We start from the raw sequence: 8382 nt of genomic DNA on the forward strand, positions 1-8382 counted from the left end.
GCTCCAGCAACCTTTCAAAGGTTAATGAATAAGTTATTTAGTGGTCGTGACTGGAGTTTTGTTTTTGTATACCTTGATGACCTTCTAATAGTGTCCCAATCATTTGAGGAACATCTTGTTCATGTTGAGAAAGTGTTACATCGGTTACAGGAAGCAGGCTTACGACTGAAACCTCAGAAGTGTGCATTTGCACAATCAGAGATCAAATATCTGGGCCATACCCTATCACCACAAGGAGTAAGACCAAATGATAGTAAGGTGAGAGCTGTGAAAGAGTTTTCTACACCAACCTGTTGTAAAGAAGTGAAGAGCTTTCTTGGATTGGTGAACTTTTATCGACGCCATCTATCAAACCTTGCCGTGGTAGCTAGACCACTCACTGCATTGACAAGGAAAGATAAGGAGACAGGGTCAACAGTACCGTTTGTGTGGGATAGTCAGTGTGAGTCAGCTTTCCAAGAAGTCAAGAGGATGCTAGTTTCAGCACCCCTCTTACATCCACCTGACTTAGACAAACCTTTCTTTTTGTGGACTGATGCTTGCGGTAAAGGATTTGGAGCCTTATTAGAACAAGAAAGTGATGATGCTAGAAGATATCCAATTGCCTATGCTAGTAGACAAACTAACGTAGCTGAATCCAGTTATGCCCCTACTGAGCTAGAAGTGGCTGCACTTGTTTATGCAGTGGAGCATTTTGAGGTTTACCTGTTGGGTAACGACTTTACTGTGTATACTGACCACAAGTCACTGGTCAGTGCATTTCTTGCCCATTTGAAGAACCAGTCTAAAGGGTTACTCGCAAGATGGTACTTGAGAATATCTAGATTTTTGCCCAAGATGAAAATTGAATATAAACCAGGATCAGCAAATGTTGTGGCTGATTGTCTTTCCAGAGCTCCTCTACCAGCTACTGAGGTCGCAGTATTGCAGATTTCTGAGAGTGATGAGTCACTGTTACAACTTGTTCGTCAGGAACAGAGACAGGATCAGGAATTGGTACAGCTCATGAATTATTTAGAGGATAGGTCCTTACCTGATAATGTACAAGCTGCCAGACACGTAGTGGGTCAAGCTAAGAAGGGTTTTATTCTAGTTGATGGAATTCTTTACTATGAAGGAGGAGAATTTCCAGCCAAGCGTCGACTGGTAGTTCCAGCTCACTTACACCAGAAGATTGTGGATGAACATCACGATGGAAGCTTCGCAGGTCATTTCTCTGTGAAGAGAATGAGCAAGAGAATTGGACGCTACTTTTACTGGAGAGGTATGAATGCTGATGTGTTGAAAAAGTGTGAATCTTGTGTGAGTTGTGCTTCTGTACAGGGTTGCAGTTTTGTGGGTAAGCCACTCCTAGTTAGTGTTCCTGTGGGAGGCCCATTTGAATGCCTTGGTATGGATTTTGTTGAGCTTGATTTAAGTGAAAGTGGGAAGAGATATGCTTTAGTTTTTCAGGACTATTTAACTAAATGGCCTGAAGTGTACGCTGTGTCTGATCACAAAGCAGAGACTGTGGCTCAATGTTTAATAGATCTGATTTGGCGGCATGGAGTTCCCAACAGAATTATACATGACAGGGCACCAGAGTTTCTATCAGATGTGTTGCAGGAAACAGCTCACTTAATGGGAATTACTCAATTGCCTACTTCTGGTGGACACCCTCAAACAAACGGTCTTGTAGAACGTTTTAATAGAACTTTAAAACAAATGTTGGCTAAAGTAGTGACCAGAAGAGGCCGTAATTGGGATAAAGTGCTTGGAGCTGTCTTGTTTGCTTATAGGAGTACTCCACACCAATCAACTGGTGAAACACCATTCTACTTGGTGTATGGCAGAGAGCCTAATCTCCCAACAGCAATGAATTTTCATGTACCTGTGACTAAGTTCCCTGTGGTAGAAACAGATTACGGTGTTGCTTTGGAAAAAGAGCTTAAGTATGCCCGATCACTTGCTAAACAGAATCTGGAAACTTCTCAAAAGCAACAGAAGAAATACTATGATAAGAAGGCAAAGGGCAGTGATCTCAAGGTTGGAGATTTGGTAATGCTTAAGGTACAACCAAAGTTCAAACTTGACAAACAGTTTCAGGGACCTTTTGTAATTGTGTCACTGACTAATACGAATGCTGTCATACAGGTAAAGGGAGATGAAGATGGTGAGACGATGATTGTGTCTAGACAAAGGCTTTCTAAATGTAGTGTACAAATGGCTAAAGCAAGACCATGGTTAGGCCAATCTGGTAAACTCAGAAAAAGAAGAACTGTAAGAAAACCTAAACCTCGCCAATCTAAGTCTGCTCAAGATGCTCAAGTTGATGTGCAGGACAGTGCTATTGATTATAGAACAAGATCAGGACGGACAGTTAGAAGACCAGCAAGACTGATAGAAGATCGCCATGATGGGCAATCTTTTAAAGGAGGGGGAAGTTGTAAGAGGTCACGTGATGGACAGTCGATAGGCTCACGTGAGGTGTTTGGAAGAGTCAGTCGAGCAGAGGGCCAACAGGAGTTGTAGCTCGACTCTATTCAGTGACAGTTTGCTTTTTCTTAGGATCATAGATAATGAACTCAGTTATATTATTTTATTAAGATTGCTAATATTAAACAATATACTTTGTGTGTCAACCGGAGGCTCGGCTGTGGCCACCTGGGCTTCGAGTAGGAGGTACTACTGGGGTTCTACATTAAGTTTGGAAGGATAGTGCCACGCCCACCACGTTTGGTGGGCGGCACTCAAAAATGACTTCATGATAGTTCCTCCAATGCGTCAAGAAACCTAAAAGTACTCTATACTAATTGTGATCAATTATTAAATAAATTTGATGAGCTAAATTCAACTATTGATTTAGATAAACCTGATATCATACTGTTAGTTGAAGTCATACCTAAAGCATTAAAGGCCCCAATCCTATCTCCTAGACTTCAAATTCCCAACTACACTTCCTATACTAATTTTGATCCTGATGCACCTTTACAAAATAGCACTAGAGGAATATCATTTACATTACTGATTCACTCAATTCTAAGGAGGTATCATTTACTGCTGAATTTCAAGAGCAGTTGTGGGTTAAAATAGAGTTATTAAACTACAGCTATTTACTAATTGGTACTATTTATCGTTTACCATCTACTGATCCCAATGTTAGCATATCCAAATTGTGTTGTGTATTTAAGGAGGTTTTAGAGTCAAGACCACCATATTTATTGATAGCTGGTGACTTTAATTTGCCTGGCATTGATTGGAGTGATGATAATTTTTCTGGCAATTCGTATGAGCAGGAATTCTATGATACAGTACAAGAATGTGTTTTATTTCAGCATGTTAATGAGCCAACACGTTTCAGACCAGGTTCATCCCCCCATGTAAAAAAAATCCAGCGTAGAGCAGCCAGGTGGGTCATCAGTGATTACAACAGAACTAGCTCCGTGACACAAATATTAAATCAACTATCCTGGCCTACCCTACAGACACGACGAAAGATATCTAGACTGCAACTGCTCCACAAAATCCTCCATCAAGACATATCCCTATCAATTCCCCCATATTATCAATCTGTAGAGAGACAAACAAGACACCATCATCCCTTGCATTTTATCCTGCCCTCACCATCAACAACATCTTATCAACAATCATTTTACTCAAGATCAATCAAAGAATGGAATGAACTGCCTGTATTTATTATAGAGATGACAAACTATGATGAGTTTACAACTAACTTGATATCACACTTTACAAACAATCAACACCACATTAGTTAGTATATAATTGTATACCTAATACTGTGATTCCTTTTTTTTTCCTGGGCACACCAGCTGTGCTGACTGCCCAGTAATCATAAATAAATAAATAAATAAATGTACTAGACCTAGTACTTACCAATGAAGAGAACGTAGTAAAATCCATCAAATATTCTTCTGGACTGGGGTCAGTGGCGTAGCTACCATTGAGGCAACCGAGGCAGCTGCCTCGGTAAAAATGCTCAACAACAGGCTGAGCAGGCCCGAGATTTGGCACCCCAAATTTTCTACTCAAACGTTACTAGACAGCATTACTGTACCCCAGTAGCTGAAAAGTGGTCCAGCACCATGCAAAGCACCATGTCATCATAGGCTCCAGCCCTGCTTAGTACTATTTTGTTTGGCTTGAATTTGTGAAAGATCGAGATACTCTAATAGAGCAGTCATCGTAATATACTCTAATAGAGCATTCAATGCAGATTATAGCCACTGTTCTCATTACACTACTTGATCAATGTTAATTGTCTTCACATTACTTTTCAAAAGTTCAATGAGTCAACTGCATTGCATTACATTGAGCTAATTGTTCATGCATATCATGCATTAGCAGTTACAATCAAAAATGACCTGCTCCATATGCCATTTCAAAGCATATATTTTCAAAATTTCCCTTGAGGGAGCATTCCCCCAGACTCCCTAGCTTGACATGCTTATCACATGCAGTTGAGCATCACATGAAAGAGATTATTATCTCTGACTTAAACATCACATCTGATCAGATCAATAAAAAGTAGTGCACATGATTATGACTTCCATTGCAGTCCATGGATGGCCTGACCGCTCAAAATATCTCCGGAGCAAGTTGTGTTGCATGCAATTAAACTAGTCTAATAATTGGAGCATGGTATACTGTAGCATTAACTATATATGTGACCAAATTTTACAAAACAAGGCTTCCACACATCCAATTTTCTGACTTTAACCAGTTGTAACTTGACTACTCAGCAAGCTATTGGCCTAAAATTTCACAAATCCCTTCCATAGCATAGTACAATATACCAAGTTAATTATTTTGAAACTAATGGCATACTCCTACAGTACTTCAAAGTCATAAAAGTGGATGTGTGTGGAAGCCTTGTTTTGTCAAATTCGGTCACATATGCTGGAGCATTACATATGACATGTAGAAAAATGCTAAGAGTCTTCTGAAACAGTTTCCTCCTTCCAACCAGATAGTCAACCTGCAAATGCTGTACCACCCATACTTGAAAGTATTTGTGAATCAGTTGAGCCAGAAGCAGACCCTCTCAATTTGGTGAATGTATAAACTTTGCCTCGGTAAAAAAAATTTTCCTGGCTACGCCACTGGGGGTTGAGTGATCATTTGTGTTTGAATATTTCTCTTTCATGGTCTCCAATAACTATCAACCAGTCCAGCAATGTACCATCTTACAATTTTAACAAAGGGGATTATATGAAGCTTAAAAGCCTCTTTAACGAAACTGCCTGGTTGACGGAATTACAAGATCTAAATGTATGTCAGTCTTGGAATTTTTTTATGCAACGTTTTAAGCCTGCTATGGAATGCTCTATCCCAAGGTACCATAAATCCCAATGTAGAAAATTACCATATACTAATCATAAAGTAATTGATCTTAAACATAAGAAGGAAGCATTATGGAAAAGGTTCCGTAGAACTGGCAATCATTTGGATCGTCTTAGGTTTACTCAAGTAAGAAATTCGCTTAGACACCTTACATGTGACTTGAGATCTAAGTTCGAGATGAGAATTGCTAAGGAAGTGAAGACCAACCCAAAAGCTTTTTGGCGATATGTAAATTCTAAGGTCAAAGTTAAACCCTCCATTCCTACCCTGATTGTTGAGTCACTTAATGTTACTGAAGCAGCAACTGATGAAGGTAAAGCGGAAATGTTGAACAAGTTTTTTTACCAGCACATTCACCAGAGAATCCATGGATAACATCCCTGAGTTTCAAGACCGTGACTTTGTAACTAGTCTCGATGGCATATCAATTGATGCAGACATTGTAAAAGAAAAGTTGTGTGATTTAAATTCTAGCAAAGCTACTGGACCTGATGAGCTCCCCCCCAGAGTGTTGAAAGAAGCTGCTGCTGAAATAAACATACCTCTGTCTATAATTTTTAAGAAGTCATTAAGCGAGGGTAGACTACCCCCAGACTGGAAAGTAGCAACTATTATTCCAATCTTCAAGAAAGGAAACAAATCTTCACCCTGTAATTACCGTCCTGTAAGTTTAACATTAGTTGTTTCCAAAGTTTTCGAATCTATTATTCGTGAGGGAATGTTAGAGCATTTGTTTAGCAACAATTTGATGTCACCATGTCAACACGGCTTCTTCCCTCACAAGTCTTGTATGACACAGTTACTGTGTGCATTTGATGATTGGACAGAGACTTTGGACAGTGGTAATTCAGTAGATGTTTTGTACCTTGACTTTAAGAAGGCTTTTGACTCTGTTCCTCATGAAAGGTTGCTCAAAAAGATTTATGCATATGGTTTTAGAGGTGATCTGTTTAATTGGATACAAGACTTTTTGAAAGGACGCAGACAAAGAGTTTTTGTGAATGGTTAAATGTCTGGTTGGAGTGATGTAATAAGTGGAATACCTCAAGGATCAGTCTTGGGTCCTCCCTTCTTTGCAATTTTCATCAATAATCTGCCATCATTATTAAGGTCTTTTATTTGCAGATGACACAAAAATATATTCCAGCATTAATCATGCTACCCAATATCCTCCCTGCAAGATGATATTAATGCTTGCATTGAATGGTCAGTAATGTGGCAGTTGCCTTTCAACATTTCTAAATGTAAAATACTACATATAGGTCAGTTTAATCCAAGATATTGTTATAAGATGGATGGGATGGACATTGTTAAGGTAAATTAGGAAAAGGATTTGGGGGTGTTGATTGATTGCAATCTCAAGTTTCATAGTCAGTGTTCGGCAGTGGTTAACAAAGCTAATAAACTTCTTGGCCTTATTAAACAGACCTTTTCGGATATTTCTGTAGATTCATTTACATGTTTATACAAATCAATAGTATGTCCTATTCTAGAATATGGTAACTTGGTTTGGGGATGGGAGTGGGGGTGGTAAGGATAGATCAAGATACTCTAATAGAGCAGTCATCAATACTCTAATAGAGCAGTCAACTACAAGAGAGTATTCATGCGAGCCTGGCTCAAACTGTTGGAAGATAAGCAAACTCTGTCCAATGGCATTGTTGCCATTACCAATGCAGATTTGCCTTGTTGAACGTCAATAAAAGTTGTTATTGTCATAAAGGATTAATTGGACTTTTATTAATGAATCAAGGAAGAATTTTACACATTGTAGCAATATATAAATACAGGTGATGCAAAACTGAGTATGATCTTCTCCTGTTATATTCAGCAGAATGCATGGGAAGCTATAGAACTCCTGAATTTTTGTCATGCACTTAGACACGTGCACATCCTCACTACACTTAATTGTAGCAAATTGAAGTCTATCTGATGTCTGTATCTCCATGTATAGTTCAATGAATGGTACATACATGACATCATTGCCATACATATAAATCATTACATTCATGATGCTGTATTATGTCACTTGTGTAGGCAGGTGTAGTTTGATAATATAGAGAACCTGTCAAAATATGATAAAATTAATATCATGATAATTAGTAATATCGTGATATTTTCCCACGATATACCATGACAGTAAAATTTCAATACCACCCAGCCCTACCTATAGGATCAAATCAAATCAAAATAAACTAAACATGTATTCATTTATTTGTGAGTGTTCTCTTACTATAATACAAAATGTGGTGCTAGATATAGACTAGCTATTTCCCATTATGTAAAATAAATTATTTCTATGAAGATATTTTATCGACAGAGCTTTGGAAGAATTTATTCAGAGGACCCATACAGTATATTGTGGAATAACTATACTGTGATAATAGTACTGTAATTGTAAATTGAATGGTATGGGGAAAAAAAGCTCTTTTCCAGTAGCATCAATCTCTACAGTTTGTATCAGGGCTCCACTGAAAATCAGTGTTTCACTGAGTGAATTCCCCACATTAAAATTTCAATTTGTTGCATAAGATTATTTAGTGGTAGTGTTTTGTGGGCACTACTATTACAACCAATTCAAAAATGCTTCACTGTATAAAATGAAATTCTGTTTACCTGTTTGTGCACTAGACCACTTTCTCTCTTACAATGAAGCAAGAGATGTGCCATCACAGCCTAGGGAAAATTTTAACCAAAGGACGACAAATGCTTACAGTGAGGCTCTTAAAAAAGGCTCCCTTTCTTCTAATCAGTTTAAACTGGTAACACTCGGTGCTGAGGGAGCAGTCAAGAACAGCACCATCAACACTCTCATGGGTGAGAGCTGAAACCTGTGGGAATTTTTACAGAATTTTAGTATTGTTACTGTGCTGGTATTACAGCTTTAGGTAGTACACATTACCAATAATTATTGGTATACACAATTTTGTGTCAATCTGCTAATTGATACATTGTGCCAACAATTGGCTAACGCTCCTCCAAGAAGTAACTGGTAAACCAAATGTGCTAGCAACTTATAACTTGGCATGTATGTCGTTATTG

Source organism: Dysidea avara, chromosome 2 (assembly GCF_963678975.1).
Source record: "Dysidea avara chromosome 2, odDysAvar1.4, whole genome shotgun sequence".
Classification (NCBI taxonomy): Eukaryota; Metazoa; Porifera; class Demospongiae; order Dictyoceratida; family Dysideidae; genus Dysidea; species Dysidea avara.